Genomic DNA, 12661 nt, shown 5'->3' on the forward strand with positions numbered 1-12661 from the left:
TGGGGTAAATTAACAAAAATAGTATATATTTAAGGTATACAAGGTGATGATTGAATACACTTATACATTGCTAAATGGTTACCACAATAAAGCTAGTTAACAAGTCCATCACCTCACACAGTTTTTCCATGCCTTTCTTTGTGTGATAAGAAAACTTAACATCTGGGGCGCCTGGGTGGCTCAGTGGGTTAAGCCGCTGCCTTCGGCTCAGGTCATGATCTCAGGGTCCTGGGATCGAGTCCCGCATGGGGCTCTCTGCTCAGCAGGGAGCCTGCTTCCTCCTCTCTCTCTGCCTGCCTCTCTGCCTACTTGTGATCTCTCTCTGTCAAATAAATAAAAAAATAAAAATCTTTTAAAAAAAATAAAAAAGAAAAAGAAAAAAAAGAAAACTTAACATCTATTGTCAGCAAATTTCAAGTACAGCGTGCAGTGCTATTAAGTATAATCACCATGCAGTGCATTAGATGCCCAAACTTACTCATTTTGTAACTACAAGGTTATGCCCTTTGACCAAGATCTCTCTGTTTCCCCCAACACAGTTTCTCTGGTCCTGATCATCTGTTCCAAATTTCTTCAACATAACACACAGGGCACCTGGGGGGCTCAGTCTGTGAAGCATGTGCCTTCGCTCAAGTCATGACCCCAGGGTCCTTGCTCAGCAGGGAACCCGCTTCTCCCTCTGCCTGCCACTTCCCCTGCCTGTGTGCTCCCTCCCTCTCCCTCCCTCTCTGACAAATAAATAAATAAAATATTTTTTTTAAAAATTGAAAGAACACATCCACAAAAAGTCCCTACAAAAGACCAAGATGAAGGGAACACCACTTAAGTGGACAAACTCATGGCTAAAAACAACCCCCTTCCACTCCTCAAAAATATATTCTGAGAACACAGCCCTCCCTCAGGACCCACATGGGAATGTACAGCTCCAATTCCCTTATTTCTCGAGGCGAATACCATGTGTGGCTGTTGGAGCAGTAATGTCATCTCCCCTCTCCTCCATCCCCAAGTAAAGAGCAAGAGAGGGAGGACCCAGTCTCAGTGGGCCTAGGGAACTGGTCAAAAGTGAGGAGGAAGGGAGAGAAATGGGCCAGGACAGTCATAAGCACAAGTGAGTGTGGGCACAGGGGCAGTTCTCATGCTGGGTGCAGAGTCCCAGGCAAGCAGAGGCAGAGGCTGAGGCTGAGACTCCCCACCATGCATGACCCTAGGGACCAGGACTGGGCACCGGCTATAAAAAGGGGAATTGAAAGCTTTGAGAGTATTTAAGCTGTATCAAGTCAGGATGATGTTGTTTTAACAGCTAAGGTAAGAGGCAGGGAAGTGGCTGTTATGAGCCTGCTGGTGGGGAAAAGAATGAGGAGATTGTAGGGATGATGCACATAAAGGTTTATGGGATTTAACTGGTGGGAGTGAACAAGAAGAATGTGTTGATTCTAGTAAAGGTGATTGGAACTGAACCTATGGTAGATAAACGGGTAAGCAAGGTGAAGGGGTAGGCAGATAAAGTCACTTAAGATTGAAAGGGTTAGAATTAACCAAGATAAAGGTGATACAGGAGTGAATTTGTGACAAGCATTCAAGAGAAGGCACAAGTGCCAGAAATGCTTAAGGGGTAAAATTAGAAGGACTAGGTGACTGGACAGATTTAGACAGTGAGGAAGAAATAAGATCAAGGACGACCCCTCATTTCTTATTTAAGTGTCTGAGTACATCAGCCAAGATAAAGTTGGTGTTTTCTTGTATGGGGATAGATGTGAAAGGAGGTGAGGAAGTGATGGTGCTCTGGGCCATGTTGGAGTCATTAGACTGGCAGAAGTTTGGGGCCTGGGCGAAAGCATCATTGAGGGCAGACAGAGGAAATGGAGTCCATCAATGAGAGATGGAACTCATTAGTGGAATCAGACTAAAATCAGGATCCTGATAACATTGAAGTAAAAGAGAAACTTAAAGGCTGGGGTGATAACTGCATCAAATTCAATGGAAGTCCTTTAAAAGGACTAAAAGTGTCCCAGGATTTAAAACCCAGGATATCCACTGGAACTGCATGCCAAGCCCTGCGGGGAGGAGGAACCGAGGCGGGAGCCGGGCTGCACTGGGCATGACCACATACGTGTGGCAAGCACAGACAAGCTTCTGCAAACACCCCAAGCTGAAAGGACTAGGGTCAATTCAGGAGCAAGACTACGTAAGGGTCGAGAGGAAGGGTGCAAAAGGAAGTGAGCTAAGCAGAGTCCACAGGAAGGCATGAGATCACAGAGCTCAGGCTCTGAGGTCTAATAGGTTGAGTGCATGTGTCTGCAGTGAAGTCTCAGAGGCACAGTGGGGACACTGGAGCGATGGAGTCTGACCCTCAAAAGGAGGAACTGCTTGAGGAGAGTGTGATGTTGCAACTAGGAACACTGAGGGCCCCAAACTGAGAATGGGGCACACTTGAGAGGGACTGTGGTGATGTAGCAGGCACTATGAGGGAGCCAAACTCTTGGTGCTAACGGGCGAGGGGCTCCTCAGAATGGAGCCATGAGGAGTGTGCAGTGACCCCACCCAATAGACCTTCCCACCTTCTGACTCTCAAAGTGACACATGCACAGTTACCTGTGAGAGACCAGAGGCGAGAAGAGCATCTTGGAGAGAAGGGGGCAGACAGGCCAGAGAGGGCTGGCAAGTATCCCCTTTCCCCACATCCCTGATTTCTGATAGTCCTTCTATCCCTCACCTCATGGCTCTGGGCACCTCCCTTTCCTTGTGCTTCTTGCTCCCAGGTCAACCACATGCTGCACAGGCCCTGGTAATCCATGGGGAAGCTAGAGAGATGAGCCCTGGAGTAACAGGGCACAAATGACTCTTCCAAGGGGGAGGGCTGTCCACTGCCACTTTAGGGTCTATCCAGTGAGCCTTACAGCCGGGAAATAAGAGAACAGATTGTAGTGTTGAAGGGAGGTACAAAAGTACCCTGTGGGAGCCTGAACATAATGTCTTCTTGGGCATAGGGTACTTCAAAATCCAACCTTGAGTGCCCCCAGGAATTAGTTTCCAAGGTCAAAGGATCAATAGCCACAGCAGTAAGGCTTAGTCTGTGACTGATGGGTCATTCCACATGCATATCCCAAGTGGTCATGTAGGACTAAGTGCCTTCTCAAAGGAGAAGTCTGAAAAATTAAGGGCCTTAACAACTTATCCAAAGCCAGGTTCCCCAAATGTTGCCTCAGAAACATCCAAGAATTCTTCCACTATGTGTCACTGTCCCTAGAGGGTAAGACTCCTTCCCGGCTCCATCACTGTGTTATCCCCACAGAGGGTAGTGCAGAGCAAGCGGAGTGCTAGGTCTCTCTTCCCCCAATGAGCTCCTTAGGGAACTCTGATTTCTGAGAAGGACTGGCTCTAGGAACTGGCATCCTCCATTTTGAGGGACCTGGGCCTGGTGGAGAGGGAGACAAAGGTCAAATCTGTAGAAGCCCAGGGTTGGCCAGCAGAGTCTCACCTTTAAAAGCCCCTACTCACTTCTGTCTGCCTCTGAGTTCCTGCTGAAAGACCAAAAAGAAAACAAAAACAAAAAACAAAGAGAGAGTTTGGAGCCTGTTTCTTGCTGACCTCGTTCTAATCAAGCAGCAAGCATGAGGTTATCTACATTAACCTAGTTAAGATCTCTATGTTTCCATATTACTCATTTTAAAGGTGATGAAAACACTTTCTACTGATCCTTTTCTGTCCAACCCAGATGACGGAGCATTTTGTGCATTTGTCCTCACTTGACATTTCCATGTCCCCTGCTGAAAAGAGGCCCAGATGTTCAGAACTGGGGCAACATCTGAGCTTCATTCTATGGATTCTGCTTTCTGGGGATATATGGAATCACTTGTGGCCAGTCTTTCCAGCTCAGTGCCGGCCTCCAGGTAGCCCTGACTCAGGAAGAAGCTTGACCCACAGACACCTGAGATGGCAGGATGAACCAGTATGAATCCTGTCCACTAGGGGTCCTGAACTCTCTTAAGGAGTCCACCCACAATTCAGATTTTACCCTGGACCTCTCCACCACACTAAGAACATGGGCTGTGAGTTTTGGATAGAAGCCCTAGGCTTCACCTGACCTGTGCCCTGTGGTGAACCCATTCTCACAGGTTGATAATGTTCCCATTTCATCAAAGAATCCCTGATGGGAATGATCCTCTGTACCAGCAATTGCTTTAGAAAAGTGAGAATGGAGGGTGTCTGGGTGGCTCATTAAGTTAAACATCTGACTCTTGATCTCAGCTCAGGTCTTGTTCTCAGGGTCATGAGTTCAAGCCCTGTGATGGTCTCCATGCTGGGAGTAGTGTGTACTAGAAAGAAAGAGGGAAAGGAAAGAAGGAAGGAAGGAAAGGACGGACAGACAGATGGACAAAGACAAGAATCCATGTCTTTTGTGGGTTGGGCCTTGGTTTTCCTTTCCCTGAGTGATGTTTGTGTTTTTTTAGGGCAGTTTTAGGTTCATAGGAAAGTTGAGATGAAGGTACAGAGAGTTCCCATATATCCTCAAACTCCCACGCATCACAGCCTCCTCCAGTACCAATAACCACCAGACTGGAACATTTGTTACAACGGATGGACCCACATGAACACATCATACTCACGCAAAGGCCATTTCGATTCACTCTTGCTGTCCTACAGTCTTTGGATGTGTACAACTATATAATGACATGTAACCATCATTATGGGACCATATAGAGTATTTAATTGCCCTAAAAATCTGTGCTCTATCTATTTACCCCCTCCCTTCTATCCCTGGAAACCACTGACTTTTACTGTTTACATAGTTTTGCCTTTTTCAGGATGACCTATAGTTGGAATCATGCTATATGTAGACTTTCCAGATTGACGATGCTGGCCTAATGGAATGAGTTAAGATATGATCCCTCCTCTTCAATGTATTGGAAGGTCTAAGAAGAATTGGTGTTAATGTTCCCTTAAATGTTTGGCAGAATTCACTAATAAAGCCATCAGGTCCAGGGCTTTTTGCTGTTGTTGTTGTTGTTGTTAGTATTTCCATTCCTATTTTATGTCTGTTCACATTTTCTATTTCTTCATGATTCAGTCTTAGTAGCTTGTGTGTTTCTAAGAATTTTTCCATTTCCTCCAGGTTATCCAGTTTGGTGACACACAACTGTTCACAGCACTCTCTTATAATCCTTTTTATTTCTGTCAAATTGGAAGTAATATCCCCATTTCTGTTTCTAATTTTAATAGTTTGAGTCTTTTCTTCTTTTCTTAGTCAATATAGCTAAAAGTTTATTAATTTTAATGTTCATTTTCAAACATATTCATCATTTTATTGGCTCTCCCAACTTGAGAAGACTTATCCTTTATATAGAAAGGATATCTGGTGAACTCAGGTGTGCTGACTCTATGCCATATGAAATTTTCTAGTCTGTGAAAAGTAGTTAAATGTGGCAAATCTATAAGACCCAGATTTGAAGCAAAATTGACTAGTGTCTTAGTCAGCTTGGCTGTCATAACAAAATACCATAGATTATGTGATTTACAACAGACACTTATCTCTCACAGTTCTAGAGGCTGGCAATTCCAAGATCAGGGTGCCATCATGATCAGATTCTTGATAAAGGGCCTCTTCCTGACTTGAAGATGGCTGCCTTCTCACCATGTCCTCACATGACAGAGAGAGAGAGGAGATAGATAGATAGATAGAGAGAGAGAGAGAGAGGGCAGAGCATACTCCTCTTCTTCTTATAAGAATACTAGTCCTATCATGGGAGTCCCATTCTCTTGACCTCATGTAACCAAATCGTCTTCCAAAGTTCCACTTCCACATACTATCACATATGGGCCAGAGCTTCAACATATGAACTTGGGGGACACAAACATTCAATCCATAGCCTTCCCTCCATGGCCCGCAAAAATTCCTGTCCTTCTTCCATGCAGAATACAGTCATTCCATCCCTACAGTCCCAAAAATCTTAACTCATTCCAGTATCAACTCTAAAGACTAATTTCAAAGTCTCATCTAAATATCATCTGTGTCAGAAACAGATGAGACCTGAGATATGACTTGTTCTGAGGCAAAATTCTTCTACAGCTGAAACCTATATAACCACATAAGCTATGTACTTCCGAAAGACAATGGTGGGAAAGGCATAGAATAGACATTCCCATTCCAAAAAGGAGAATTGGAAGGAATAAGGAAGTGATAAGTTCCAAGCAAACTGAAGACCTAGCAGGAAAAATCGTTCACAAATCCACCTTCCACAAAGACTAGATCATGAACACAATTTAGCCAAGTTCTTTGCCACTTTATAACCAGAATCACCCTTCCTCCAGTTTCCAATAATGTGGTCCTTGTTTCCATGTGAGGCCTCATCAAAATGGCCTCTACCATTCATATTTCTACTCATATTCTAGTCATGATTATTTATATATTCTCCAAGAAGATAGAATCTTTCTCTATATCTCTCCCATTTTCTTTTTGAGTTCTCACCAGAATCACCCTCAACATCCACATTTCTAGCAAAACTCTTGCCACTGTCAAGTTCTAAACCCAGTTCCACATTTTTCGGTTTTTGTTACTCATCACCCCATTATTCAGTACCAAAATCATTATTGGTCAGCTTGAATTGCCATAACTTGACACCACTGACTAATTGGCTTAAAAAACGGAATTTATTTCCCACAGTCTGGATGCTAGAAAGTTCAAGGTCAAGGTGCTGGCTAATTTGGTTTCCCTGGTAAGGGCTTTCTTCCTGGCTTACAGTCTGACAACCTCTCATTGTCTTCACATGGGTGGCAGGGAGGGAAGAGGAGAGGGGGAGACTGGGGGAGAGAGATGGGCAAAGGGAGAGAGGGAGGGAGAGAGAGAAAGAGAGAGAGTGAATGCACTGTGGTCTCTCTTCCTCTTCTTAAGCACTAATCCCATCATAAGGATCCCATCCTCATGATCTCATCTAACCCAAATCACCACCCAAAGGTCCTACCTCCCAACACTATCACGTTGAAGTTTAGGGCTTCAACATGTGAATCTAGAGGGCAGTGACACAAACATTCAATCCATAACAAGTTTTAGCTATGGTCTCCTTGATTTCTTCCTCATTTTTGCTTTTACCTGGTTTTATGGCTTTTTTTGTTGTTGCAATCAACCATTAAAAGAAATTTTCAGGCTTTGGGGGCACCTGAGTGGCTTGGTCTGTTAAGCATCTTCTTTTGGCTCAAGTCGTGGTCCCAGGATCCTGGGATTGGCCCACATAGGGCTCCCTGCTCAGTGGGGAGTCTGCTTCTCCCTCTCCCCCACCCCTGCTTATGTTTTCTCTTGCTATCTCCCTCTCTCAAATAAATAAATTAAATATTTTTAAAATTTCAGGCTTCATGGGTGCCTGGGTGGCTCAATAGGTTAAGTGTCTGCCTTCCACTCAGGTCATGATCCCAGGGTCCTGGGATCGAGCCTGCATTGGACTCTCTGCTCAGTGGGAAACCTGCTTCTCCCCATCTCTCTGCCTGACTGTCTGCCTACTTATGATCTCTCTCCTTCTCTCTGTCAAATAAATAAATAAAATATTTTTTAAATAAATTTAAAAAATAAGATTTCAGGCTTCAGCATGTAGTTTGTCATGTGAAAAACAATTTATAAAAGTTCTTATGGTCCATTCTTAGTTTAAGTTTTTCCCCTTTCTTTTCTTTCTAAATTTATTAGATAATTTATTCTCAATAAATTGATTAGATGTCTATTATGTGCTAATAGGCAGACCTCTAATCAATTTATTATAGTAAAAATGCCACTACCTCATGAATTGGTCTAGAATAAAATATTTTTATTATAAGGTTGATGAAAAACATAATTTTTCAGTCAATCTGAAAGTCACACACACACAAAAGCACAAAGATAACTGTGCTGACACTATACAAGAAAGTCAGCTGCTGAACTGAGAAACTCCCTGTGGCCATGAGATACTGACTTCCTGACCCAACCTACACCTCCAGCTCCCAACAAGAACTTGAGGCCCATTTGAGAAGAACACTGGACAGAACATGGGACCAGTGATCTACCATATTCTATACAAATGTTCTTTCCCTTGGGCACATTATGGTGGGTTTTTAACTGTGTTTTCATAAGACATTGTGTTGGGCATCTATAAAGATGTTTCCCTCCAATGTTTTCTGATGTTGCTTCATGGTTTGTGTTATTTTCTTTCACCGTAGATGCACACAGCCTGCTGTCTGTCCCTTACCGTCCCTTCTCTCTGTCCCTTATAGGGATGGAAATGTATCTGAGCATTTTCCCATCCAAGCAAATAATGATGTTTCTGAGCTGTGCTGCAGTGACGTATGACATGTGGGCCATAGGCAGAAGGAAAGTGCACATCTTCTTGGTGTATCCTCAAAAACACCTTTTTTGCTGGCTGAAATGGAACATAGTAGTGCACCATCTTTAGCCATGAAAGTGTGCTGAGGAGGGTGGAATCCTCAGGTTGAAATGGCCTGTGTCCCTCCAGCCTCAGGAGGACGGCCACCACACTCAATGTGGACTGTCACAGGAGACAGAAACAGCCCTGGGCCTTGCTGAAGCCAATGTTGGTTTTGAGCCCCTTTACATCAACTGAGCTTTATTCTAACTAATTCAGAACTCGATACCTGGGAGCAGGCTGGGGCCACAACAGAACTAATCCATGTGGAGTTGGCTTAATGGTCAATCAGTCAGGACAGAGATTTTATAGGTAGAAACCTGGTGACGCTTGCTATGCATGAAAAAGCATTTGGTGTGGCTCTTGCTTGTGATGTGTTAGGAGTAGACTGCATGTGACTAAAACTATAGCCCTAGAGGAAGCAGTTGAAAATAGTTCAGAACATTGGCAAGTGTTGGTTATTTCTTGCCACTTTAAGCAAAGCCCACCTAGAGAGACTTGAGCTAGAGGAAGGCAGATGGAGGACATGACAGCTGGACAAGGGGTTTCCCTCTACCTGTGGCCTGTGGTCTATGACTCTGATAAGAAGGCCCCACAAGGCTGAAAATGCCAGCCTCTTCTGAACCCCACAAGAAGCTTTAAGAAAGAAAGGGTCTGAAGAGACAGCCAAGTCTGTGACCCACATCCCTCTCAAATACTCAGAGTTCTTAGCCATATGACAGGGGTCAATCCAGCATTAAACCAAGTGTTAGCCCTTCTAAGCACAGAGCCCTTGTGACCACCCAGATCCAACAGACATGAAGGCAACCCACCCCATAGAGAGCAGCCCTGTGTTTCACTTGTGGAAGGTTATTCTATAAATACTTGAAGGATATATGGCAGTGCTGGTGGCCTCAAGGTAGTCACCCTGTGCTGGAGAGAGAGAGAGAGAGAGAAGGATGGTGACCACACAGAGGCCAACAAATAAAAGAGTCCTCAGACGTAAACCCATGACTAGATGGGGCTGTGTTTCTGTCACGTCAGCATGTGGAGCTGAGTGGAAGTGTGTATGTGAAAAGCTGAGCCAGGGACTTAGCTATCAATCAGGAAGCCTCTGCAAAGTCAGGCGGCAGCAGCTAGGGCAGCCTCCCACATTCCTTTGCAGATGGGCATCCAGATTATGAACAAGGACACTCCACTCCTCAGAGAGCCAAGTCAGACCTGATGAGACCTAGAGAGCTCCTCCCAGCGCTGAGTCTGGGTACCAGGGTGCTGCTCCAGAGCTCCTTTCCCTGCCAGGGAGAGGGTCTCCAGTATTCATGCAGAAGTGCCCATGGGAGGATTCTGCAGACCCTGCACAGAGATGACAGCAAAGCTTGCTTACAGGTATGTGAAAACTTTGCATTCAAATGCCACACAGTTTATTTAAATAACCACAAGTCAGACGTACCATTGGGCACTGCCAAGCAGAGTTGAATGTTACTATGAATGAATACTGTTTCCCATTCTCCTCCTTCTCCACATTGTGGGTTGAGTATGTGTGGGCACGTGAGCTGCCCCGCAGTGACAGGACCTGATGCAGAGGCGGTACCATGTCAAGAGTGACTGGGCTGAGAAGCATTTGGGACTGGACAGGACTTTGGGGTCTTCCTCTTGACCACAGGCTGCATCGTGGTACGGCAGGTAACCATATGTAAAGACTGTGGCAGACACAGCTCATTACCCTCTTATCCATTCTCCTCCTCTCCTTCAAGTCACCAGGTAGAACATCCTCATTTGGGGGGGGACTCAGGTCCCTGATCACTGCCTGGGGTACCAGCCATACAAATTTGTGATTTCACATGAGAGAAAAATATTTAACCTCAAATGCTAACACTAGTGATATCCAGGCTTCTAACTTCTCCAGCCCCCCAGCGTGAAGTGTTAGCATCTCACTGACTCTAGTTCGCCGTTCTCTGATAGTTGATCAGCAGAGCATCTCTCAACAAGCTGTCCTGTGTATTTTTCCTGCAAGTCTCATTTCTGTTCCTTTCAGGTCTTTGGTTCGTTTAGAGGCTACCATTGTGTGCATTGTTAAGGAAAGATCTGCTCTGTTTTTCTCTTCGCGGGAACTCACGCTCTCAATGCTTCTACTAAAGAACCTACTCTTTTGCCCTTGATTGTTGTGCCACATTTATCATCTGTTGGATTTCTACCTCCGCAAAAGTCTGACACCAATCTCTTCTGCTGTCAGTCAGTTCTTCTCTCCATAGTAATAGGACATCTTCCCCTTCCCTTTTTAGGTTGATTTGGTGGGGGGGAATTACATCTTTGAAATATTAAGCTGTGGGGTGCCCGGGTGGCTCAGTCATTCAGAGTCTGCCTTCGGCTCAGGTCATGATCCCGGAGTCCTGGGATCGAGCCCCACATCAGGCTCCCTGCTAAGTGGGGAGTCTGCTTCTCCCTCTTCCACTCCCCCTGCTTGTGTTCCCTCTCTCAGTGTGTTTCTGTCAAAATAAATAAATAAAATATTTTTTTAAAAAAAGAAACATTAAGTTGCCTAATCCAAAAGCAAGAAATATCTGTCCATTTACTAAGATCATCTTCTGTGTCCTTTACTAGAGTTTCAGAGTCTTCTCCAGAGAAGTCTTGAGTGCTCTTAATTAATTACCCAGTGTTTTTTAGTTTCCGTTGCTGTCATGGAGTACATTTCATTTTTTCTTACATTATCTTATTGATTATTGCTGGTACAAAGAAATGCATTTTTCCTTTTCTTAACTTCTGAAGATCACCCTTTTGTCTTCTTCAATAACAAAAAAGTATTTAAGGCAATATATTTATGCTATTGATGCAATACTAATACAACTTTTAGAGTCTCTTAATGAGAGTTTTGTTTGAGCCCAAGTTCGGACACCCACCCCAATACAAAATATTCAAAAAGAAGAGAACACTCTCTTCCACACCGGGAATGGGGTCTACTTAAAACAATGACAACAGGGGCACCTGGGTGGCTTAGTTGGTTGGGCGACTGCCTTCGGCTCAGATGATGATCCTGGAGTCCTGGGACCCCTCATCAGGCTCCCTGCTTGGCAGGGAATCTGCTTCTCCCTCTGACCCATGAGAGAGCTCATGCTCTCTCTCTCTCTCTCAAATAAATAAATAAAATTCTTAACAAAATAAAAAAATAGAAATGAAATGACAACAAAAACCAATGAAGAGAGTGCTGGTTGGGAGAGGAACATCTGGTGCAGGTTATATACTTTTTTTTTTTTAACATAAGAACTTACAAATTAGAAGACATTTTAGAGTTACAGTGTTATCTTAAGCTTTTAGTACACGCAGAGCTGTAGGAGCTTAACCTCAAGGGAACCAGGGAGATTTTGGTTTGTTTTACTCTTCTCTTCTTCTCTTTATGTGTGGAATGTTCCCTTTTACCTTATTCATGAATGAAGCAGGTGCTGCGGGGTTGCAGGGTTCTTGTCTCAAGGAGCCAAGGATGAATCCTGCGGAGGGGTGAAGTCACGGTGTATTAAGGTGAAGGTGAGAACAGAAAGCTCTCTAGAGTGAGAGGGGTCCCAAATGGGCTGCCACAGGGGTGCTTGTATGGTCTTTTATAGAAAACTGGCCAGGGAGCTTAAAACTTCTTGACGTCACCATGATAGCACCATGACTACTTCTCCTTTGAATGTCTCTTCTCCGGTGATTACGACAAACCAGGAGGGCTGATTACATCCCTCCCCTCTGCTGTCTTTATGCCTCAGCATTTCAGGGATTTGGGGTGAGGCTGATCACACAGCCCCCCCCCCATTTTTGCCGACCTAGCCCGCCTGCCCCTTGCTCACCGACACCTAATGTGTTTGGAGCAGAAACTGGTTCTGGTGACTCTGATCAGCGTTAAAGGACAGCTGCCCTGAGAGCCATGCAGCGCCTGCAAACAGTAAAAGTTGAAATTTTCCTTTATTTTATGAATACACTATATATTTTTCTCTGAAAAATATTCAGTGGCTTTTATTTATTTCACGCTCTCTACGGGGCCCCACAGGTGTGAGCAGGAAGGGCTTCGCTCCCGCTGCTTCTCGGTCGGCCGTCCTCCAGCTAGGCCGGTCATTACCAACAGGTCATGTACACAGCATTTCATAAATTCCAATACTTGGGTTTTTGCCAATTTTTGTTACATATTTCTAACTTTGATAATCTTCCCTGTCAAATGCATCTTAAAACACTTATTCTTGGGGCGCCTGGGAGGCTCAGTGGGTTGAGCCGCTGCCCTCGGCTCAGGTCATCATCCCCAGGTCCTGGGATCGAGCCCCGCGTCGGGCTCT

This window comes from Mustela nivalis, assembly GCF_964662115.1.
Source record: "Mustela nivalis genome assembly, chromosome: 2".
Classification (NCBI taxonomy): Eukaryota; Metazoa; Chordata; class Mammalia; order Carnivora; family Mustelidae; genus Mustela; species Mustela nivalis.